This window comes from Magnolia sinica, chromosome 9 (assembly GCF_029962835.1).
Source record: "Magnolia sinica isolate HGM2019 chromosome 9, MsV1, whole genome shotgun sequence".
Lineage (NCBI taxonomy): Eukaryota > Viridiplantae > Streptophyta > Magnoliopsida > Magnoliales > Magnoliaceae > Magnolia > Magnolia sinica.
In genome coordinates this window covers 81,134,312-81,161,116 of record NC_080581.1, presented here as the reverse complement: position 1 = coordinate 81,161,116, position 26,805 = coordinate 81,134,312, and the positions used below count along the sequence as shown (strand labels likewise).

At 40.9% G+C, this 26,805-nt stretch overlaps 1 pseudogene; it reads right to left on the bottom strand.

The window, feature by feature from the left end:
* Nucleotides 1-3,223: 3,223 nt before the first annotated feature.
* Nucleotides 3,224-26,805, bottom strand: part of LOC131255847 (uncharacterized) — a 35,746-nt pseudogene continuing 12,164 nt past the window's right edge.

Here is a 26,805-nt window from a genome sequence, read left to right as displayed (position 1 = left end):
TTTTTTTTTTAAATTTTTTAACTTTTAATTTTTTAAAAAACTAGCATAATGTAGGAAGAACTCAAGAACACTGAAGCACAAAGGGAATAAGGATTATATTTATATTATTGTATTTTATGTATTCAACTAAGTATTATTGTGCACACATTTCATGCTTTTACTATCCCATTTGCTGACCATGGTGTAATAGAAAATTAGTCTTTGATTGAAAATTATATATGTGGCATGTTTCCAGTGAGATACTATTGATTAGTTAAACCCAATCTTATAATGTTCATAGATAATGGATCCTACTTACCAACCTAATTGATGGACCAAATAATTTACATGGTTGGGATCCACGGATGTTTTGGATCAAGCTGATATTTATGTTTCCCTTCCTCTAGGTCTATGTGACCTTATGAACAGGTTGGATGGCAAATAAACATCACGGTGGGCCCTAGAAAGTTTTAAACGGTTGGGGTTCAATCCCCATTGCTTCATGTGGTGTGGGCCACTCGAGCCTTTGGTCTGCCTCCTGTTTGGGTTCATGCCATAAAATGATCTTTCAAAATTAAAGGATAGCACAGATAAAACATATATATCACAATGGGCCCCACAGCCCCTAACAAGACTGGTCGTCTCTAGTTAGGTCTTGGTAGGGGTACTACCTTGTCCGGCCTACTACTAAGATAAGTGACTATGGTGAGCAAAGGGCAAGAAATGGAGCTGGTAAATATTCTTACTATTTCACCGTAGTAGATCCTACAAATAACCAATTTCACAAGGATATCCCATAATCGATTGGAGATCTAAAGTCACTGCATGTGCTCAATATGTCTTACATCCATTTTATCAACTAAATTCTAACATCATCATTAAACATAAAGAATCTTGAGTCATTAGATCTCTTGAAGAATAAGTTGTCAGGTGAGATCTCTCTACAACTTACAAAGTTAATAATCTTTACGATGTTGAATCTTTCACGAAACTATCCGATAGCTAAAATATAGCAAAGTCACCGGTTTCTCATATTCATGAATAAATCACTTACAATTATGTAGATGTCAACATTAACAAAATATAGAGATACTAACATTTCATCACCGTCAACACAATCTAAAAGTAAATACGATTGGGGATCCATGCGTTTAGAGTTGGATACAAAGTGGGAATGGGAATTCTTTTGTGAACTCCGGCACTTTGGTACTAGGAGGAGCAAAATATCTCAAGGGAACTGAAGCACGGGGAAGAATAATGTTTTCGCTGTACAGTTTTAAAGTCTAAATTATAATAGAAAATCCATCTTGTCCTGTTTCGAAGTATAAATTATAATAACTCGTCTCTGATTGAAAATTGGTGTAACATATTTTATGTTAGATACCACTAATCAGTTGAGCACCACCCACCTGAGGAGTCCATAAATGAAGAGCCCCACCGTAGTCGACAATCATGAATCCTACCAACCAGCCTGATTTTTGGACCAGATAATATAGATGACTGGGAGCCCAACTGATCAATGGTTGAAATCTGTTCCAGCGTGCAATGTTGTCATGGTGTTATACACGCTTCTGTGTTGATCAAACCTCACCAAATGTCATTCACAACTAGAGTTGTACACGAGTCGAACCGAGTCGAGCTGGGCACAACTTGACCTGGCTCAGCCACTAGTTGACACCAGCTCGAACTCAACTCGGTTCAGTCCTCGAGCTTGACTGGCTAGCTCGGCTTAGTTCGGTCAGTAGCTTGGGCCAGTTCGAGCCGAGATCGAGCATGTGTGGCATTTTCTCAAACACATAGAGTGCACCTTCAATTTCTCAAGGTATGTAAAATAGCAACAAAAATTTACAGGTATTATATCAAACACTCAGTAGGCAACATCAAAATCAAGATACAAGGATATTTGTTTCTTATCCATACCTTCCTCGTCACCAGCCGACACTTTGTTGAGTCATTTCATCAAACACTTGGTGAGCAACATAAATATCAAATTAACCGAGTCACTGAACTAGTTCGATTCGAGTTGGGGTTCGATCCGAGTCGAGTTGAGATTTTGAACCGAATTGAATCAAGCTTTTTTGAGTTGAGTCGAGCAAGCTAACCAAGCTAACTCGGTTTGTGTACAGCTCTATTCACAACTGTTATAAACGCTTCTGTGTTGATCAAACCTCACCAAATTTCATTCACAACTGTTATAAACGCTTTTGCGTTGATCAAACCTCTCACAGATGTTCAACTTACAAAACGCTTAACCCTCACGATTGATATCATCAATGCATCCTTGTACTAGCAAATGAAACAGTAGAGTCCGAAGAATCTGAATAAAATATAGCTCTCTCATTGGCGTGTAGAGTCCAGAGAATTTGAATAAAATATATTTCTCTCACCGGCGTGTAGCAGCAAGATATACTGATTGAGTCCATCCATATACCCGATCCTCCATTAGTGCAGAATCTCAATGTTAGAATGTTTTAGACATTGATAATGGCAGAAATATATGAAAAAAAAAGAAGAAGCCTACATTCATCTATTGTATTTCTCAAAATTCAAAACACACCAAACATAGCAGAGCCAACCTTCAATTTAAAAAATTTCAAAGCAACTAATGATTCCAGCATGATTCAAGCAATATCCAAATGCACCCTTCTGTCAGGGAGGAAAATGACACAACTGCCTGCTCCCAAGACATTTTCCATTTGAATCCAACTGAGATAATCACAAGATTGAAAAGTGGGCCACACTTACTCTGATGTTAGAAGATTGGAGGTCGGCAGAGGCCGACGGCCTTCACAGTGGTGATAAGAGTCATCCACCCTGAATTTATAGGCATTTCATGCCATTACCGATAAGAACAATGTATTAATCAGGCCATGCTGCAGCTGGCTCATCCCATATGCTGCCCAGAATGAAGATATAGGATGAAAAAGAGTGACCCATTTTCATTTCGTTCATGCTTTGATGTTATTTCATAAACGAGGGCAAGTGGTACATTGCCCTCCATTTAAGACAAGGGGACAGTTGCTACTTTAAAATGCGAACATGTGAATAACACACTGCAATTTGCATTTTGGGTACATCCAAACAACCCTGATGAGGAATAAATGAAAGTAGAAGATTTTTTGAATTAATTGCAATAAAGATTATAACCCAAGTCATGTAACTTAGTTGCCTATTTTCTAAAAAGATTGGACTTCTTCTCTTTGATTTTTCTATAGATCATACACAAAATACAACCAAATTCTACCATTTTAAAACATAGGCACTATGTAACATAGAATACAATACAAAAAACAAAGAACAAAAAAAATATATTACCCACTATAGCTTGTGAAGGTAAAGACTTCTTATCTCAACTGCCTGTAACAGCTGTAAGCTATGGCGACTGACACAACTGCCCCAACGACTGCAAGGGCTGCATATGTGTCCTGTTACCAACTCTCGAACCATGTTGGCATTGCAAATGCCCTGCGAGTGCAAGCCCCTTTGCCACTATTGCTTGCTCTTACTTTGTTGCTCTTCACCCCCTCTCCATTGACTTGATTGCTTTTAATTTTCTCCTTGGGACTTGGATTCTGGCAACAAGAAGAGTTTCCGGCACCTTGGCAGCATCCAACCACATCAATTTGGCTCTCATTCACATTGATTCCAATCTCAACTGCTTCTTTTGCACTTTTTTCTGCATTGGTTTCTTCATTGAGTCGAAATCTGAGGTCCTGGGCCTTCTTTTGGTCCTCCTGCAACAAACCCATCTGACCCCTGAAATCAAATTCTACATGCACAGATCAATATATACATTCAAACACACATACGTGAATAGCTAGGCACAAAGCATAAGTATCCACTGCTAGAACCCATTCTCGGTAAAAGTTCCTCCAAATATTAGTATTACTTCTTGTTAAAATTGACAATTCGCAGCATATGATTCAATTCAGACACGATTGAAATGGTTCATGATTAAACATGAATTCCATGATTAACAGCAATAGTTTTCTTAGATGAAGCATGTAAAATTCTCAACGTATGGAAGAAAATAATACTTTGCGATTAGTCATAGCAATATGTTGGAGCAAACTATATTGAAGTTATTACATTCTTTGAGATAAATGGGTACAAAATTGTCCAGACGGATCATGCATTGGTGAGAATTCTTCCATGACATGACCTGCAGTTAGTTTTAGAATACATGGTGTACAACAAGGTGACTTTTGAAAGACTGATTTGCCAACAAGTCTTAGATTATTTCAAATGATAAAATAGTTATATTGCACTTATTTATATTTTTTATTTTCCATTTCTTCAAAACTTTATTTTTTTTTTAACAAATCTTGATTCTTACACAAGTAATACATGAAACTATGTTTTTTTCTTTAACAAATAACAAAAAATCGTTGAGAAAAAGCCCATCAAACTGAAGAAAACAAAGATCCATCAATGAAATAGATAAAGAGTCCCCGTACAAAGAAAGTTGCACAGACATAAGCGAATCAGCCATACATTAACAGATGAACCTATTAAACTTGAACATTGACATGTGTGTCAGCAGTGGACACAAATAGAGAGATGAGATCAATGGTTGCTTTTGAAAGTCAAATTTGCTGAATGTCCAGAAACATTATTTAAAATAATAAAATGTTTATTGCAATTATTGATATACAACAACCGAAAATTATAGCAGTAGTAGATGACTCAATGACAAATTATCTATTGGTAAAATGTATCCCATGGCTAAAAGATAATGAACATTATGATTTATGGGAGTCACTTTTTACACATCCCTAATTGATTTCCTAACACCCATTTCCATTTTGAGTGAACTATTTCAAATTTTCAATTCCCACTATTAGGTGTGGCAATGGGTCATGTAGGGTTGGGGTTGGGTCAGGTTGGGTTCCAATCATAATGAGATTTAGGTTCAACCCAAACCCAGCCAATTTATTAAAGTGGTTGAAAGGCCAACCCAAACCTAACCCACATGACCAATTTAATTAAAAAATATAAAAATAAATAAATTAAAAATAATAATATTTGCATTTTGTAGAAAAAATATAAACAATCAACCACATATTTAGATCTCCAAATTACAACCGTCATAACTTAAGTTCATAGTTTTTAAAATTACATTATATTATAATATAAATACACATATAGCGAGGAAGCAAGGGGAAATATATTCATGACCGCTGGGTCCGGCCGAGCAAACCCAAACCCCACCCATTTGATTTCGAGTTGACAAAGCACAACCCAAACCCAACCCATTTGATTTCGAGTTGACAAAACACAAACCCAAACCCAACCTATAGGGGAAATGGGTCAACCCAAACCTCACTTTTTGAGTCGGTCCGAGTCGTGTTGGCAGGTTGGGTCAAGTTTTGCCTCTAAACCCATAATGAAAAATAGGCCTGAACAAAATGCCATGGTAGTGCGGAAACAGGTTCTAACAACAACACCACCCAAATTTGGAAATAAGTGTCATATATATATAAAAATATATATAGCATGTCTAACATGCAAATTTTTTTTTGAGAGATATATAACATTAAATTTATTGAAAATCCCGCCAAAGGCGAGAAAAGAAGGGAACATGCAAATATCATAAACTGATTTACCAAAGGAGGGCCAGAAGACCTAGGGAACAAACTGATAGGAAAGAGATTTCACATTATAATTTGTAAAAGAACTAAATTCTTCTATAGAAGAACCATAAGAATGGAAAATGATAGAAGAAAGCAAACAAGCATGCAATTTGCAATGAAGTGGTTTAACTCGAAGCTTTTATCGCTTTATCCAAGAAGAATAGCAATGACCTTCTCTGGATAATTTGCCCTCTTTAATGAATGGAATTTTTATTGAAAAGCCACAAAGCAATTACAAGAAAGGAAAAGGCAGAACCAGAGATAATACACCTTATCCAGTTAACCTGAAGCTAAAATGCCCACACATAGGCTCATGTGTATGCATGAACGCACATATATGCACTCGCACACAAACATATACATGCACACACACCCATGCACGCACGCAACATGCACACATGACTGCCTAGAATAAAATCACAATAGGACACAGATCTCAACTCTCCTGACATGCATTTATAGGACTTTTAAGACACCCAATTTAGCTAAACCATCTGTAACGGGTTCTAATTTTATAAGTGAGGAAGATGTAAATTGATTAGTTTTGATCAATGAGGAGATTAAGTTATTTCAAATTTGTGAAGGGATAAAGCCCCCAAGCTTAATGGTTATCCTATATCTTTCTTTCAAGTGTTTCAAGAGGAAATATTTCGGTTGATCATTGTTTCTCTTTTCATGGCAACGAGATTACCTGGGCTCCTTGTAGAAGAAATTTGAAAGATGAAGAGATGGATGAATTGGTTAGGTTGTTAGATATGCTTTCAAATTGTCATCCATCCATCTCTAAGGCAGATTCAATGATGTGGCTAAAAGATAAATCTGAAAAAGTTTTGGTAAAATCATTTTTTATGATGATTGATGGCAGTCAAAGAGATCATCCACATCACCATTCAATATTTCTTGACCCACTATTGACCAAACCACCTGGGCGTTGGGTCCAAAAGGTCAATGATGACTGCATTTTCCCATAAGGTGACCCTCTTCTATATATGCCCATATGTAAACCTAGCAAAGGCATTCAAGAATTTCTATTCCACTTCGGTGAGAGTTTCTTGTAGTTTATTTGGAAAGGTCATGACTCCTCTCATTGGATATACCCCCTCTTTGGGGAAGTGAACTCCCAACAGTTCCCTCTTATTTATCCTTTTTTTTTAAAGTTCCCTCATATTTGACTTTGTATTTGTATTTGTTGTTGTTATTCATAAATTAAGCTTCCCCGATTTGTGTTATCCTACCTTTGTTTTTTGTGTTCATAAACAGCCCAATACAGGTCGATACAGAGCCGTATCAGTGGTGAATGATATGATACCCGAATCTGATACACCAATTTCAAACCTTCTCATAGAGAAATGACAAATGCAAATAAAGCAAGCCAAACTAATTCCAACATCCCAGACTGGCCACTAGGTGATACTCATGTCAAGGAATGCATCCTAATGCACAAAACTCTCTCTAAGAAATTGTATTGCAGTTACTATTTCAAAAGTTCTAAATTAAACATAAAATGATTGAATTTTCCTTGGAATAAGAAAGTTTTACCTTTGATACAGAAAAGCAGAAAGAAAACAATCAGAAATATTGAAATCAAGATGAGCTAATTCAGGAATGAAAAGTTACCTCCACAGTGCATCTACAATTTCTCCTCTGCCAATATGCTGCTCAAGCAAAACTGGGACATCATTTGGAGTGACATACCCATACCTGTGAAAAACATAACCAGATGACTAGAAATCCATTTTACTCTAAAACATTTTAGAGAGAGAGAGAGAGAGAGAGAGAAGTATAAGGAACATTTGTTGAGATTTTTGCAATACTGTACATGTAAGGCCCACAGTGCAGTGATCCAGATTACAGTCATTTGATCTGATGGACCACACCATGAAAACTAACAAGAGAATATTCTTTTGAGGAATTAACAGAGGCGAACATCTATACAGTGTGGACCATACTACACTGAACCAGTCTGAAGACAATTGATCAATGGATATCATGTTGGTGGACAGGAAGATGCCCTAAAAATCTCACATATTGGACAATAGGCCAAAGATTTATAAGATTTTTTGATATTTCAAAGTTGAGATATCTTGGCCCATCCCCCATCCATGGTGGGGCCAATCAGATCACAGTCTGGATCGCAGAAGGCCCTACTTGTTCAGAATCATGCATCTCAGCAAACTATACTTCTTCAACTATTCCATGCAAATGAATTTCCCTGAACATTTTGGAAACTAGCAATAAAAGATGAAACCATAAACAAGTGACTAGCATAGAAGATAAGCTATAAACAGTGTATTAAATAGCGTGGTAGTGTAGCGTACAAAAAACGCTACGTAGCGTATAAAATAGCGTAAATATGCAGTAGCGTACGCTACAAGGGCTGTAGCGTACGCTACACATACGTAGCGTGTAGCGTATATTGCATACGCCTCAGGACTACCGTAAGAATTTTAAAATAAAAATCATTTTAGTTAAAAACTTGTTTTTAAATGGTGGTGACTGGGCATCTTTCCTTTTGAGTAGGTGGTGGGGGACTCATATTATAAGTCTTTTTTTAAAAAAAAAACTTAAAACACTCGCAATAGGGCTTTCGAACAGCCCTATTGCAATGCCGCAGCAGCCGTAGGTTCCCCATATTTGAAGCTTTGATTCCAAGATTTTGAAGAGCCCTTTCTCAAATCCGATTTTTGGAGTTCAATCGGAATTACAAGAGCATCATCTCACTGGAATTTCGGAGCATTGAAGCCCAAACAAGGGAGAAATCGCGTATCCCTCTTTTCGCAGCCGCGCGGACACGTAGCTCCCAAAAATCAATTTTCAGTTGATTAAATCTCTATTTAAGGTATGTTTTGGCCCTTTAATCATTTTTAATAAGTTTTATTTTTATTTATGCTGAAATGTTGTGTTATTTTTTCATTTTTTTTTCAATTTTTTTTCTTTTTATGGGGCTATGGTGTGTATGGCATGGATTTGACCCATCCAACGATCCGTGGGACACAAGTGTGGGGTCCACTAGTAGAGAAGGATTTGATGAGGATAGTGTGAAGAAGAGATGAGAATATTGAGAGAGAAGAAGGAGGAGAGTTTGGGAGAGATGATGTGTTGGGCTTGCTTGCCCTAACACATAATATTTTATTAAGATAAAGCATATAGTACACTGCAAGAGAATAGGGAAGTGTGCACATGCACTTACACTAAAAGGGCCCACTAACCACACACAATACACAATACAATACACTAGCATTCTCTATACTCCCCCTCAAGTTGGAGCATAGATGTTGATCATACCCAACTTGTCACGAACACGATGAAGAGCATCTCGACTCAAGGACTTTGTAAGAACATTAGCAAGTTGATCCCCAGATCGAAGAAAAGGAGTGACGATTTCCTTAGAAGCGACTTTCTCCCGAATAAAGTGACAGTCGACCTCAATATGCTTGGTTCGCTCGTGGAAAACTGGGTTACGAGCAATATGGATGGCCGCTTGGTTGTCACAGTGAAGAGGAATAGGATCCGAAGGAGGATAGCCAAGTTCTTCAAGAAGATTGCGAAGCCACACAAGTTCACACGTCGCATGAGCCATAGCACGATATTCTACTTCAGCCGAGGACCCGGCAACAACTGGCTGCTTTTTGCTCTTCCAGGTTATAAGATTGCCACCTAGGAAGGTACAGAAGCCGGATGTAGAGCAGCGATCAAAAGTACTACCTGCACAATCAGCATCGAAATAGCCAGAAAGATGAAGATGACCATGCAACTGAAAGCGGAGGCCAAGACCCGGGGCTGATTTTAAATACCGAAGTATGCGGTAGACAGCCGTGAGATGAGAAGTACGGGGAGCTTGCATGAATTGGCTAACAACCCCACCACAAATGAGAGATCTGAGCGAGTAATAGTCAGGTAAATAAGCTGGCCTACAAGTCGTTGATACATCTCGGGATCAGTAAGGAGAGCACCATCATCTGGTCGAAGCTTCTGTGAAGTATCCATGGGAGTTGTAGCAGACTTGCACCCTAACATGCCGGTCTCCATGAGAAGATCGAGCGCATATTTTCGTTGTGACAAGATCAATTTGGATGATGAGCGAGCAACTTCAATTCCGAGGAAGTAGCGAAGAGGACCAAGATCCTTGATCTCAAACTTGATCTTCAAAAAATCTTTGACCTCCCTCATTCCAGCAGAATCACTACCGGACAAAACAATATCATCCACATAGACAATGAGAACCATGATGCCCGTTGTGACATTTCTTCCATCATCACCTTTGTCCAATCAGGACTCTGAAGAGCATGTGAAAAAGATCTAGAAATAGTCTGTGATGAAAGGGAAGCTGCAAACGACTGAAAAGACGGTGAAAGATGATCATATGAAACAAAATTACTAATGGGGTGTTGAGTACAAGATCGTGACCCTTTGCACAAGGCAATGGGAAGATCTAAACTCGAGTTAGGAGAGTCACCTGAACCAACATCCAAAGTGAGCGAAAGGGTGGATGGCTGAGCTTCTGAAGATTTATCTCGACGATGATACACCCGCAGAAGCTTAGGCTCACCCTTATCACCAACAGGATGCTGAATAGAGGGGAGAGGAGTTTTCCCATGATCACTAGTGGAAAGAGGATAAGAGTCATACTCCCCGGATCGGCCTAGAGCTGAGAAAAAAGAAATATAATAAAAAAAGGTGACATCGGCAGAGACATATTTCTTGCGAGTCAATGGGTTAAAGCATTTATACCATTTCTGACTCCAAGTATACCCTATTAAGACACATTTAATCGCCCTGGGACTAAGTTTATCATTACTCCCATCCAAAATTTGAACAAAGCATGTACAACCAAAAACTTTAGGTGGTAGAGGAAATGGATTATCATGAGGATATAATATAGTAAATGAAGATTTGTAAGACAAAATATGTGAGGGTATAAGATTAATAAGAAAAGTAGCAGTTAAAAAAGCATCACCCCAAAAATGTTTGGGTAGATGCATACCAAGCAGAAGGGTGCGAGCAACTTCAAGAAGATGACGATTCTTTCGTTTTGCAATACCATCTTGTTAAGGAGTGCAAGCACATGATGTCCTATACAAAATACCACATTCCTGCAAGAAGAACAGAAAGGCAGTAGACATGTATTCTCCCCCATTATCAGAATGGAGGGATTTGATGGAACAATGAAATTAAGTGCACACTTCGTGATAAAACACTTTAAACGCATCAAACACTTCACTTTTAGATTTCAAAAGATAAATCCAAGTCATTAGGGAATAACCATCAATAAAGGTAACAAAATATCTAAATTCAAAAGTCGAGGTAACCGGAGCTAGTCCCCAGACATCCGAGTGAACCAGAAGAAAAGGTTGAGATTTCCTCCCAGAAGAGCTAAGAGGAAACGTAACACGATGATGTTTAGACAATTCATAAATATCATAGCATAATGGTTTAGTGACAGATAAGGAGGGAAACAAAAGTCCCAATCTAGCAATGAATGGGTGGCCTAAGCGGCAATGCCACCGAGTCATGGACTCTCGATCTAGAGAAAGGGTACTAGAAGCAGCAACAGGTGTATCATCGAGAAGATAAACGCCTCCTCGCTCATGCCCCCCACCAATCACTCTCTTCGTCTGTAGGTCCTGAAACAAACAATAAAAAGGAAAGAAGGTGATGGAACAATTGAGTGATTTAGTAAGAGAGCTAACAGACAAAGTTTAATGGAAAACGAGGCACATGCAATACGGAGGACAAAGACAAGGAAGAAGAGAGAGGGATGGAACCAATCCCAAAGATGGGAGATTGGGTTCCATCTGCGACTGTGACATACTGAGTGGGAGAAGAAGAAGAATAAGAAGAAAAGAATTGCAACTTACCAATCATATGGGAGGAAGCTCCAGAGTCGATGACCCAGGAGGTAGGAGAGGATGACGCAAGAAGGGCAGTACCTGACTGGGCCGAAGCTACGTGAGAAGGCTCAGGAATATCCCGAATGTGAAGCCGCATAAGGGCATCATATGCCGCCCGAGAAATGATAAGACTCCCCTGAAGTAGACTGCTCAGCTATCGGGGTGGAAGACTGTCTCAGAAGCAACAGTGGAAGCAACAGAAGCAGCGGCATACGTAGGACGACCATGTAGCTGCCAGCAATAATCAATAGTGTGATTAGTTCCACCGCAATGTGAACAAATGCGGGAACAATCACTTCCTCGTCCACATCCACCACGACCACGAAGACTACGGCCGCCGTGATTGCGATCTCCCTCGCGGCCTCTACCACGACCACCAAAACCAGAAATGCGCCCTGAGCTCGAGGATGGTACCCGAAGACCAAGGGAGGACTAATCGCCAGTAAGATGTGCCGAATGCTCTGGTGGCACAAATGAATGAGAAGGAAAAGTAGATATCATAGCACGCTGACACATGGCATAGACTATCGTCAATAGGGGAAGAGGATCCTGCATAACAACCTGATCGTGAACATGAAAATAGTCCGAACTCAACCCAGCGAGGAACTGCATGATACGAGTATCATCCCGTTGCTTATGAGCATGTTCATGATCCTCTTTATATTTGGAAGGAAGAGGCTGATACATATCCAACTCATCCCACATATCCCGAAGCGTCGAATAGTAGTCTTTTAAGAATCTGGAGTTTTGTTGAAACCGACCAATTTCTTGAATAAGCTAGAATACCCGTGAAAAATTCTGAGATTCCGATAACATATCATGAAGCGTATCCCAAATGCCTTTAGCCGAGGATAAAAACATCACTGAGTGGCTAATCGAGGAATCCATGTTATTCAACAGCCATGCAATAACTTAATAATTCTCCTTTGTCCAAGACTTGTAGGTAACATCTATAGAGCTTCGGGGATTATCCAAAATATACTACAACTTGTCACGGGCTCCTAAAAATACTTTTACAAATTGTGCCCATTGAAGATAGTTGTCACCATTCAACTTAATGGAGGTAATCTGCAAGGGGTTGGATTCAAGAGACCCTATGCCAAGAGATAAGGGCCCTTTGTCAGCCATAGTAGAGTCCAAGAGAAATAAACCTATGCCAAGAGACTCCCTATGCCAAAAAAGATTGATTCAAATAACTCTATCTCACTCAATCCTTCAAGATAACAAGAGATAAACCTCAAACAAATATCAATCATCCAAAATACCATGAAACGCAGTCAAATAGGGCCTGACCGAGTGAAAAACTACCCAGCCGCACGCCCATTTGAGGTTAAAAACCTCTCAAACATTGATCTTAAGTAAAAAAAATCCACCATGGATAGCTTAGGAGGAAGATTTCGGTCCATCTTGAGCAAAGAAACCAAAGAAAAGCTTACCAATTTGAGGTAGATCGAAGAAAAACGGAATCTGAGACTAATTTTCGAATTTCTCTATTTCGCCCAAAATACCATGAAATGAGGTCCAATAAATTCTGAAAAAACCATGACAAATCTTCTAAAATCAAGATCTATCAAACCCCTAAACTTTTAGCTCAAACGGAGTCCATGCGTCTGTACAACGCTGACGTCAGCCGTACGGCGTTGGATGCGGAATGCCTGGATCTTTTCTCTGATACCAAGTAGAGAAGGATTTGATGAGGATAATGTGAAGAAGAGACGAGAATATTGAGAGGAGGATAGTTTGGGAGAGATGATGTGTTAGGCTTGCTTGCCCTAACACATAATATTTTATTATGATAAAGCACATAGTACACTGCAGGAGAATAGGGAAGTGTGCACATGCACTTACACTAAAAGAACCCACTAACCACACACAATACACAATACAATACACTAGCATTCTCTATACCACTGTGGTGTTCTATGCCACAGCCCACATGTGTGGGGGTCCTCTGTGGTGTTTTATGTCATGGCCTACATGCGCAACCATAGCCCACATGCATGGGGTCCACTGTGGTGTGTGGCATGGCCCACATGCGTGGGGACCATTGTGGTGTGTGTATGGCATGGCCCACATGTGTGGGGTCCATTGTGGTGTGTGTATGGCATGGCCCACATGCGTGGGGTCCACTGTTGTGTGTGTATGGCATGGCCCACACGCGTGGGGTTCACTGTGGTGTGTGTATGGCATGGCCCACATACGTAGGGTCCACTGTGATGTATGTTTTTTTGAAGAATGTGACATTTATATATTTTGCTTTTTTCTTACTATTTAATATTTATCATATATATATATATATATATAATAGAAGTATCGTGTAGCTTACGCTACACGCTACGGAAGGTTGAACGCTACGCAACACGCTACCGCTATTTAAAACACTGGCTATAAATCAAGTGTATGGGTTCCACTTAACAATGACCTGTCAGTTCTCCATCGAGATTTGGACCAAATATAATGACATTTCCTGCATATTTATGGCCCCCAATATGTGAGCAGGGGCTGATAGACACTTGACCTTGTAGGCCACATGCATCTATCTCTTCTTTGAATTTCATAATGAGAGCAGGACCACAAACACCACATCTCTGATCTCTGCTCCCATGAGAACATACGAAAACGTATGAACCCTTTAGAGTTTCAGATGTTCCAGGTAGCCATTCAGTGTCTTTCACGAGTACTTCTTCCACAAATGTATCGATATCAAAATGAGTCGATCCCCTGTAACCTTGCACATGTTTAAAATCAGTGGAACAGATCTGGAAAAATAAAAGGAGAAACGCTACTTGCAGGCAGGCATCAGCAAGCACCAAACATGTGTGGTAGACTGGTAGTGGTAGACTTGAGCTTTTCATCAGGCAGGCCCTATGGTGAATGTGGCCGAGCTCAATAAATAGGAGGGTCCACCAGTCAGGTGAGCTGCACATGTATGTGGAATGGGGTCACTGGTCATTGTTTTTAACAGTATTTTTTTTTAACAAACATGTGGTAGACCTGAAAAGTAGACAGGACTTATTTTCAGGCCATGGCACTTTCATCATGGAGCCTGCCTGATGAGCAACATGGATCTCAAACGTCAGTGCTGCTTTGGCACCTGTAAGGTGTTTGTGTTTTACTCCAGCAAATGGGCACACAGCCCTATGCGACTACAATTCCTCAAAGGAAAACAATGTTGAAACTTCATACGTTTGATGCACAAGCAACCAAAAGGTACTTGAATGTAACATGTGGTCTAACCTGTATCTAATCATGTCTGGAAAGATCAATACATCTCCATTTGATGTCTCGGTGCCATCATGCCCCTCACATATGGTTAAGCGGGTCTGTTGAAGGAAAGAACGAGCAAAAAGAAAATGAAAAAGAGAGAAAAATAGAGTTCCTTTTTTTTTAAGAGGATAAGAGAGAAGGGTTCATCTCTAGCCTATAAAAACAGTTGTGTATGCAATTGAAGAATTAATGCAACACAACAATGACTAATTTATCTCTGCCAGGGATGGTGAAAAAGCTGTACTGCCTACTTCTAATAACAATATTATTTATGAGGAATGCTACTTGGCCGACACCAATTAGTTTGGTGAAGGCTTAGATGATGATGAGGAACAAACCTATCTTAGACAAAAAGAACAAGTGCTCTATAGATGCCCATGCCACCCACATGTGCACGATAAAAGCTTTTTTCTATTATCGAGTAATGTACCCTAGGCCCAAAACTCATACAGGTCATGGAGAGCCAATGCATTCCAGAAAAATGAACGGTTACAAAAGTATGACTGACAGTCCACATTCAATGTACATGCAGCTTCCACCTAATGAGTGCACTAGCCCAATTTTTGGACTAGGGCACATTTTCCATGCAGCTAACCTTAATAATGGCCTGAAATGCGTAGTGGTAGAGGAAGCTTTAAGTAGAATGTTAGCAAAAGGTGAAGAGGCAGGTCTTATCTCTGGTTTCAAAGAATCACAAGAAGGGGACTGGAAATCCACACAGGGTTTTTGCGAATGGCTAGCACCGTGGGTTTGCTCCCCACGGACGCGAGTTTGATTCCTCTCCCTGGGATTACCCGATGCACGTGGTTTGCAAGTGGTTGCGTGCATCCACAAGGATTAGTCTCACCTAAAAAGGAGTGGGGACACCATATTGTCATTATTGGGGACCAGATATCTCATTTGTAATTTGCGAATGATACAATTCTATTTTGTGATGCAGAAACATTGATGGTGGATAATTAAGGAAAACTTTGAAATGTTACGAAGAGGTGTCAAGACTAAAGTTTTTTTTTTTTTTTTTTTTTTTTTGAAATGTAATATTACTAAGGGTAGAACCCTGGATCACTCACACATGCTACACTATCTCCACCAGCTCATCTAACGAGTGGGGGGCTAAAGATTTAGTCCCTGTCAGGACTAACGGTTAATGTTAGAAAAAGTGAGAAGCTAAGCATTAGGCTATCCAAGGCGGAAGTATCTACTTCTGCAGATGTATTTGGGTGTGGAATTGGGTCTTTTCCATCCATTTATTTGGGCCTTTGGCGATGCTTAGGAAAAAAGGCAAAACATTTGTGGAGTAGGGTAGTTGAAAGGTTCGAGGGGAAGTTATCGACGTGGAAGAGCCGCCATCTGTCAATTGGAGGTCGAATCACTCTTACCAACGCAGCTCCAACCTTCCCCTCTACTTCGTGTCTTTATTTCAGTGTCTGAAGTCAGATTTGGATAGGCTAGAAAAGTTAAGGCATGACTTCTTATAAAGAGAGGCCAAAGAAAAGCATAAATTCCACTTACTAAATGAGAGGAGGTGTGCGATTTATTTTCCGATGTGGGGAAAACATTAGAGTGTTGGAGTCTATGAATGTGGCAATGCTAGGAAAGTGGCAGTGGAGATTTGGATCCGAAGTGGGCAAGTTGTGGAAAGAAATTATAGTTTCCAAATATGGTGTCCAAGCGAGGGGGGAGGTAAAGAAGACAAGAACATTTTCATGCTTTCTGGTTCTACGATGCACCTTCCAAGGTGGCTTTTTTGTTTGGTTAGTTGGGTAAAAGAAAATCCTAATCATAGACAATCTCCAGAAAAGGTCTATGATCCTCCCCAACATTTGCCAAATGTGTATGAACAATGCAAAATCGATAGATCACCTTTTCATTCATTGCTCTTTCATGCAGCAAGTTTGACTCGCGTTTGTAACATCTTTTGGTGTTGACTAGGTTATGCCACAATCAGGAGTAGATTCAATTTGGGCTTAGCACAACAGGTTTCTAAGGAAAAGTCAGTATTTAGTGCCTAGTTTTGTTAGCAGTTTTTTAGAATATATGGGGTGGAACATAATAGGCGATGCTTCCAACACAAACATGGGTCATGGGAAGTAGTAGTTTGAAAATCCAAAAGAAATGTATTAGAATGGGTATCTGGATTAAGAATGTAAATGTTTATGTACTTTCATCCTTATTCGGGTTGTAATTTTTGGTTGTATCCTTTTACTGCTTTGATTTTTGTCTTTGCAACTATTCAATGGAAACAGATGCATTACCCTTAAACAGAGAGAGAGAGAGAGAGAGAGAGAGAGAGAGAGAGAGAGATCCTCTAAGACTTCATTGAAGGGTCCCATAATCAATAAAAGGATATTTACACACACTAACAACCATTTTTTTTTTTTTTTGAGATAACTGATACTTTATAAAGAGGAAAAAACAGCAAAAACAAAGGGGAGGAGATCAGGCCGCTGAGGTAACGGAATGATCACCCTCAAAAAACAAAAAGATTACAACCATCTAAGTTAATACAGATAGAGGCCGCTGAGGTAACTCTACACCGTACTGATTCCAGCGAGTTAGAGATATCGTTGAAGCACCTCCCATTTCTTTCTTCCCATATTGCCCACCAGACAGCCAGGAGGGCCATTCTCCAAACAATAGTCTTTTCCTTCCCGAGGGAAGGGCCATGCTAAGCTTTAAGAAGCCGATTCATCGAATCTGGAAACACCCACGCTAGATCGAACCACTGTAAGGTTGCCGTCCAAACCCGCTTGAAAAAGGGACATTGGATGGAAAGGTGATCTACTGACTCCTCATTAGTCAAGCAACATAGGCAGACGTTTCTGAGAATCATTCCCCTCTTTCTTAGATTGTCGACGGTCAGAACCTTCTCCTTACCCACCAGCCACCCGAAGACTGCTATCTTAGGGGGAACTTTATACTTCCACACATGATGAGTCATTAAATCAGCCGAGGGGGAGGGGATACTACTGAGGCAGCAGTAAAAGGATGAGGTGAAGAACTTTCCCAGCTTGTCAAGACTCCAAAGAAGCCTGTCTTCTCCAGACAGATCTGGATTAGTACTGCTGATACACCCAAGAAGAGCTGCCTATTCTTCAATCTCCCTATCTAGCAGATTTCTGCGGCAGCTAGGATTCCAAATAATTTCGTCCCCTCGAAAGGAATAGCAGTTGGCTACTGATGCACCAGGATTAGGAGCCAGACGAAATATATTAGGAAAACCATCTTTTAGGGCCACATCTCCCACCTAAGTGTCTTCCAAGAACTAAATGTTCTCTCCCTTCCCTACAGCAAATCTAATTCCTTTAAGCACCTCTTTTTTGACAGATAAGACATCTTTCCAAAGACAAGAAGCATGATAAGCTGAGGAATCTTTGATCCACCATCCTCCCGCTGAACTACCGTATTTGCACTTGATTAACATATTCCATAGAGTCCCTTTTTCCGTCCCTAACCTCTAGGTCCAGTTACCTAGAAGCAGTGTTCGAAATATCGATACTATCGGCCGATATATCGTCCGATATTATCGGTATCGCACCACGGCGAGACGAAACACCCCCGATAACACCCAGAAGATACAAAAAATCCAAAACTTAAGATATCGTACGATATTATCGTCGATATCGTGCGATATATCGTCGATATCGTACGATACATTGTCGACATCGCCGATACAACCCACCCCGATTTAGATATCGCAGTATTTCCGCCTCCATTATTGTCGGAAATCGACAAACAGAGTCACGGACAGTCACGGGTGCGTTTGCAGGGGACTCACAAGTCCCACTGTAGCCAACAACCCACAACGATAAAAAGCCGATGCCGTAGGTGGTGGAGAATAAAAAAAAAATTTGAAGTAGGAAAAAAAAAAGAAGAGGGAGAGAGAAATCGGGGACATACCTGTAGCCGTAGGTTGTAGCAGTGATCGGAGGTGGGCCATTAGACAGGTAAGTAGCCTTCTCCCTCTTTCTTCAAATGTTTCTTGATATTTTCTTCAATTTCTCGGTTCCTTCGCTGATTGGAGCGTGCCTGTGCGGATTTCTAGGCGATTCGGCGAGAAATCAGGCCGGATTTGAGGAAACGGAAGAGAAATCCTCTCCGGAACCCTCGCCGCGTGAAGGAGAGGGAAGGCTCTCGCGACGGACGAGGAAAATGAAGGAGACGTGCGGGAGGGGTGAAACAGGGATCGGCGCATCCTGTGGTTTACTGAGCACGTTCTTATCGTACTCAGTAAACTCAGTTGGGCCCACCTGTAAAGTATGTGGTCTATCCACGCCGTCCATCTGTTTTCCCATCTAAATTTAGGGGTTTATCCCAAAACTTAGAGAGGGGCAGTGGATCATACCACATGAAACAGTGGTGACACCGATTTCCACCGTTGAAACCTTTCTAGACCATACAGTGATGCTTATCAGTCATCTAAACCGTTAATAAGATTATATAGACGTGGATGAAGGGAAAATATAAATTTAAGATGGATCCAATCATCCAAGACTTCTGTGGCCAAAAAGGGTGTTTTAACGGTGGATGTTCAATTCAACTGTTTTGTAATTTGTGGCCCATTTAAACATTATATATGGTTTATTTTTGGGCTAAAGCCTTGAAATTATCTAGTAAAATGGATGGACGGAGCCGATAATATACATAAATCGTGGTGGACCTCAAGAAATTTTTAATGGTGAACGTCACTCTCTCCACTGTTTTCTGTGGTGGGGTCCACTCGAGCGCTGGATCTGACTTATTTTTTGGCTCATACCCTAAAATGATCTGTTGAAATGGATGGACGGTGTGGATAGCAAAAATACATCATGGTGGGACCCACGTAACTTGGTAACGTCACTTGAAATCGGATTGCGTACTGAGTTACTCTCAGTTCGCTTTTATCGTACTGAGTAAACTCAGTTAGGCCCACTGTTAATGTATATGGTTTATCCACACCGTCCATACATTTTTACCGATAATTTTAGGGGTTAATACCAAAATTGAAGTGAATCCAAAGCTCAAGTGGACCATTACCCGGGAAACAGTGTGGAATAATGATTTCCACTGTTGAAATCTTCCTAGGATCCAAATTAATTTTTATTTGTCATCCAACCTTTTCATTAGATCACAAAGACATAGATGAAGAGAAAACACAAACATCAGCTTGATCCAAAACTTCTTTGGCCTCCAAAAAATTTCCAATGGTAGAGGTTCAATCAAACTGTTCCCTGTAGTGTGGTCCACTTGAGATTTTAATTTGCTTCATTTTTGGGCTCTAATTCTAAAATTATCTGTTAATATGAATTAACGGAGTGGATAAAATAAATAAATAACAGTGGACCCCACACAGTTTACTCAGTACGCTAAGGGTATTGAGTTACTCAGTACGCAGTCCGCTTCGGACGCGGATTTCCTGCAAAAGGGTGCTGGAAAACTGGGTGGGGCCCAACGTGATGTTTTTAAGAAATCCACCTCGTACATCAGTTTTCTGAGCTCATTTTAGTACTTAAGACCAAAAATGAGAAGGATCCAAAACTCAAGTGGGCCGCACTAGAGTAAAAGGTGGGTAGGAAAATTCCTACCGTTGAAAACTTTCTGGAGTAGAAAGTGATGTTTAAATGATTATGTAGACCGTTAATAACGTCAGTACTACTTGGATGAACTTAAAACACAAATATTAGCCTGATTCAAAACTTCTGTGGCCCACAAATATTTCAACTGTGTACCTTCAATAATCACATTTTAGGTCCACTTGAGTATTGGATACGGTTCATTTTTGGCCTATCATCCTAAAAATATCTCGGAAAACGGATGGCTGGGGTGGATTTCTCAAAAACATCACGTTGGGCCCCACCCAGGTTTCCAGAGGCTTTCGCAGGAAATCCGCGTCCATCCGGTTCCGCGCAGGACGGGAACGGATTGGCTACTCCCCTTGACACCAGCCCCGTGGCTGGTGTTCGGTGGTATGTGGGCCCCACCATGATGTATGTGTTTCATCCATTCCGTTCATACATTTTAAAAGATCATTTTAGCCCTTCATACTAAAAATAAGAGTGATATAAATCTTAGTGGACCACACCACAGGAAAACAATAGTGATTGGATATCCAACATTTAAATCCTCCTAAGGCCCAATGTACTGTTTATCTGAAATCCAATCTGTTGATTAGGTCATAAAGACCCAGATGAAGGGAAAAAACAAAGATAAGCTTGATCCAATACTTTTAATGCCCCAAAAGGTTTTTAATGGTCAAAATTCATTCAACACTGTTTCCGGTGGTGTGGTCCAATTGAGGTTTGGATATACTTAATTTCTTGGTTAAGGCCCTAACATTATTAGGTAAAATGGATGGACGGAGTGGATAAAATACATAAATCAAGGTGGACCCCACAGAGTTTACTCAGTACGCTTAGCGTACTGAGTTACTCAGTACGCAATCCGCTTCCTGCTGTAAAAGGGGAGCACTGATGCTCCTCGAGCTCCAGCTGTACGAACGGTTCAAAGGAGATCAAAGTTACATGGCGCCAAGGAGATCAAACTATAAATGCATTTGATCGGTCCGCTCCATCTTAAATATCCAATTCCATCCGTTGGTTTGGACTCCAATGTTGTTTCTGATCATTTGACGGCCACATTTTTTCAATGTTCAGATCATCAAATCAATGAGAATTTTTCACTATGGTCATCCACAATGGGGCCCACAGTGTGGACGGTCCAGATTGTTGTTTAAGCTTGCCAACTACAGATGCCTTCCAAAAGTAACCAAGGGCATATACCATAGTATAATCCATTTCATGATGCGAGATAGATCAACTTTTTATATTAAATATGATTACCTTCAGAAAAAAAAGGAAAAAGAAAAAAAAAGAAAACAAGTTTTTCCCATCTATTTTGAAAAAAATGCTCCAGCGCCTTCGGAGTACTATAAGTTATAGTACTTCTAGTTGCACCATAATACTTGAATAGTCCAATCTATTGATCTGTACCGTCCATTAGATGCACAATACATGTCATTGAATACCATGTAAAAATCACACCAATCGGGCAAATCTAAGCGTTCAATGCCATGTACATGTGTATGGTGCTCTATGGACTATTCCTTAAAATAATCTAACAAAATGGATGAGTGTCATGGATATACAGCACATGCCCCAAGGTGGGCCCTAACAAGTACTAATATAATATTATTTTACAGATAAAATATGTCAGGAGGAAGAGGAGGTAGGCAACCTGATATAGGGTGGACGTACGGTCGGCACATTCCCGATAATCGATTCGGGAGTATATGTAATTTATGTGACCATGTATCGAGGAGTGGTGGGGTAACCCACTTAAAGGAGCATTTAGCGGGAAGGTATCACAATGTTGTGGATTGCCTGAAGTGCCCACAGGATGTGCGAGAACAGATGAGGACCATATTGAAAAAAATGTGAAGACAAAAGATGAACGACATGCACGGGGGAGGGAGATTAGGGAGGAGTTGAGGCGGCCACCATATGCAGGTGAGGATGATGTAGTGGATCTTGATAATGATGATGATCCCGAATACAGACGTGCAATTCAAGAGTTCATACGGGATCAGCGGGTGAGGGATCAGAATAGGAGGTGGGACATAAGTATGCCTAGATTTGAGGGGTCTATCCATGTGCGTGGTGGGGGGAGTGGTGGGGGGAGTGGAGCAGGGGAGAGTGTTAAGGGTGGATCAGGGGAGGGTAGTAGGCAAGGAGGAATATGAGGCATGGGCAGGAGTAGTAGCATGCGGGTGCCGGATCTACCTTCAGATCCGAGGATGTACAAAGAGGCGGGAGGGACACAAAAGAAAATAAAGGAGATGTTTAGTGAAGGGGATGTGAGGAAAAAAGTTGAAAAATTTATAGCGAAATTTTTTATATACGATCAAATCCCCGCGAATGCCGCAGCAAGTCTGCACTTCAAAAATATGATAAGTGAAGTGCAGTGTGGGGGTGAGGGTGTGTAGCCACCCACACCCGCACAGATCATGGGGAAGTACTTGGATGATGAACATGCAGAAATGAAGACATACGTTGATTCGTATCGGCAGTCATGGGAGATGTATGGCTGCACCGTCATGTGTGACGGTTGGACCGGACCGACGAAGATGTCGATTATAAATTTTATGGTCTATTCCAGGGGACGGGCGGTGTTCCTAAAGAGTATAGATGCGAGTAGTAAGATCAAGGATTTTAACTACATTTACAAACTAATGCACAACGTCATGCAAGATGTTGGGAGGAGAAATATTGTACAGTTTGTTACGGATAATGGGAGTGCATTTGTTAAGGCGGGGAAGGATATTCAGAGCAAGTATCATATGTATTGGACCCCCTGCGCAGCCCATTGCATCGATCTCATGCTAGAGGCGATCGGGGATAGGCCATCGGTGAAGACTGTAATTACTGATGCATGGCTCATCACAAACTTTGTATACAACCACAGCTGGTTATTAGCTGCAATGCGCGAGAGGTGTGGTGGGGATATAGTGCGCCCCGGAGCGACGCGGTTCGCCACAAATTATATTGCCTAAGTAGCCTTCTCAAACACAAACAGGGGTTACGAGAGCTTTTCGCCTCTCATGATTATGTAGAATGGAAAAAGAGGTTGACAAAAGTAACCTATAGAATTGAGGAGTTGGTGCTGGGAAATTCATTTTGAGATAAAGTGCGTGGTGTTGTGGGTATTATAGAGCCTATTTATGTGGTGTTGAGGATGGTGGACAATGAGACAAATCCGTCGATGGGGTTGTTGTATCCGTCTATATAGCTGATGAAAGAAGATATCATGGTTAAAGCTCCCAATGCATATAAGTGGGTGCATGCAATAATAGACGATCGTTGGGAAAGGACGCTTTCTCACCCACTACATCAGGCCGGTAAGTACCTATATGAATTTTTTTCCCACATGCAATAATAAATGAGGGTTGTATTGATGTGTATATGTTGGTTTTTAGCATATTTCCTAAATCCCAAATACCACTATAGCCGGAACCTCTTCGATGATAATTCATTAAAAAGGGTTGTGCATGAGGTGTACGATCACTTATTCCCCGACTGTTCAGGGAAAGGCACCTTTGGTAGTGAGGTAAATATGTTCCGCACGTACATTCTCCTTATCTTCATCTCAATCATTAAACACTTATTCTAGTTGTTATACACCATCAACAGATTGTTAAATTCCGCGACGCAGTTGAGATGTTTGGGTGTCACCCTGCAGTGAAGTCAAGGAACGCCATGATGCCATGTGAGTCACTGTAGTAAACTTCACTTTTATATTATTTTGGAAAATCTAGGATAATGAAAGAATCTTATGATATGCAGGCGAATGGTGGTCCATGTATGGGACTGACTGTGAGTTTTTACAACAACTGGCTGTCCGTGTGCTTGCACAGACGGTGTCCTCGTCACCCTGTGAAAGGAACTGGAGTACATTCTCCCTCATACATACAAATAGACGTAATAGAATAGGGTATGAGAGGCTTCAGAAGCTAGTGTATTGTCACTACAATATGAAGTTACGAGAGAGGTTGCTCCGCTCGGAAAGAAGAAGAAAAGCACATGAAGACTCACTGGACCTGATGACGGTCGGACAGCATGCATATGCTGAGGATGCGGAGGATGACCTAGTTTACCAGTGGGTTAGGTCGGATGACTTAGATACCTCGGATGGGCGACCAGAGCCACATATTGCGGCAGAAGCAGAGACATAAGGGATTAATGTTGACAAACATGTGGAGCAGCAGAGGTCTCCTGATGAAGCATTCGACCCATTAACAAGGAGTCCAGAGGGCAGCCCGCGGCAGTCACTATCACGCGGGACACGTGGCGGGGAAACATTATCTGACACCGAGACTGAGTCAGAGAGTGATGCAGGAAATGAGTCCGGTGATGATGATGGCGGCGATAAGGGTGACGATGACTCTGATGACAGTAAGGATGATGATGATGATGATGGTGGTGGCAACGGGGATGGTGGCGACACGGGTGGGAGTCAGGATAAGAGGCCTCTTAGCCCTTTTACCGAGGAGGAGAATTTCGATCATTCCACGCAGGACCCTGACCATGGTTCTCGTCCAGGAGAACCACGACCTCGTCTTGTTTACAATAAAACATACACGCGTCAAAAGCTACTGCAGAAAAAGAAAACTCATAAACTTTCAGATTTTGAGGAGGAACTGCTAGCAAAATGCATGAGGGACACAAGCGTTCGTGGCAAGCAAGGTGGCTCTAGATTTGGATCACGGACGAGGGAGGGGAGCTCGAGTTACAGGCCACAACATGAATCTGGATCACAAACACTGGAGAGTAGCTCGAGTTCTGTGCCACAGTATGGGCATGGATATGGACCTAGTGGATATGCGACGAGTGACTCCAGCAGTTACGGCACATCATTTTTCAACCCTGGTCAGGAGTTCACTTCTACATATGGGCAAGGATATGAGCAGCAATATGGATATGGCCAACAATATGGATACCAAGGAGCTTCATATGTGCCCTTCCCAGATCCATATCAGTTACAGCCTGTGACGATTACACAGTACCCACGAATGGGCGTATTGATTCAGTTTAGAGAGGATGAGTACCAGCGTTATGTAAGGGAGTATCTTAACTGGTACCACTCTACTATGACTTGGGCACAATATTGTCGAATTGTGAAGCAGCAGTACTATGCCCAGCCCCGTCGAGATGGAGATGATGATTACGAGCCACCACGCACCTCTATGTGGGTCTAGACCACAACTAGTCCCCATCATTGATATGTATATTTATCAAATTTTACTTCTTCAGTTCTTATTTTGCTTTTCAATGAATTGTTTGTGTTTTCATACATGACAATGATATATTTATAAATATCATTCATTCAATTTAAATATGGTTGCATTAGTTCAGTTAAACACCGCATAACTTAGGACCCCATACAAAAGAAATTTATTATGTGCATCTTTTTTTTGAGATGTTATGATTTAAAAGTGTGTATTAAGGGCCTTTTTAACAATCCCCAAAGTTCCATTAAAAATTTCAACCATTTTCCCAATGTTTTCCCATGTTTCCCAAAAAGTGCGATAAACTATGCGATACAAACGATATATCCCGTGCGATAACCGATACGTATCTGTATCTCAAGGGTGCGATACATTGTGCGATACCGATATTTCGAACATTGCCTAGAAGGGCCCGATTCATATCTTTAAGATCTCTGACCCCTGCTCCTAATTTCACATGATTACACACCTCCTTCCATTGAACAAGGTGAAATTTTTTCTTCTCCTCTTTCCCATGCCACAGGAAATCTCTTCTCAATCTCTCTAGCATCGACAAGATCGAGGGCGGGCATTTGAAGAAGGACATGAAGTACAGGGGCAGATTCGAAAGTGTTGATTTAATCAACGTGAGCTGACCACCAAGCGACAAATATCTGCATTTCCATCTAAGTACCTTTCAAACCTATCGATAATTTTGTTCCATAAAAATCTTCGGGGGCTTGCCAATACAGAGGGGGAGACCAACAAAAGTGGTCGGAAAATTTCCCGCGGAGCATTGAAAGAAATCAGCAAATTGATGCAGCTCTTCCTCCTTCACATTCACACTGAACATCTTAGATTTTTCCAAATTGACTTTAAGGCCCGAAGTAGCTTCAAAACATCTGATGATTGTACACAGATTGCTGATTTTATCAAAATCTGCCTCACAAAAAAGGAAGGTGTCATCTGCAAATTGGATGTGGGATATGAGATTATTCATACCTTTAACCCTGAAGCCACTGATAATACCTTCTTCTTGGCCTAATCTCAACATTCTGGATAGGGCCTCCCCAACGATAAGAAATAGAAACGGAGACGGCAGATCACCTTGCCGAAGGCCTCTCGAGCTACTAAAGAACCCTTTCGGGGAACCGTTGAGGAGGATCGAGAAATAGGCAGACCGTAAACATTCTTTAATCCAACCATTCCACTTGGACCCGAACCCCATTCGAGGCAACATATCTTGGAGAAAGTCCCAATCAACATGATCATAAGCTTTCTCAATATCTAACTTGCA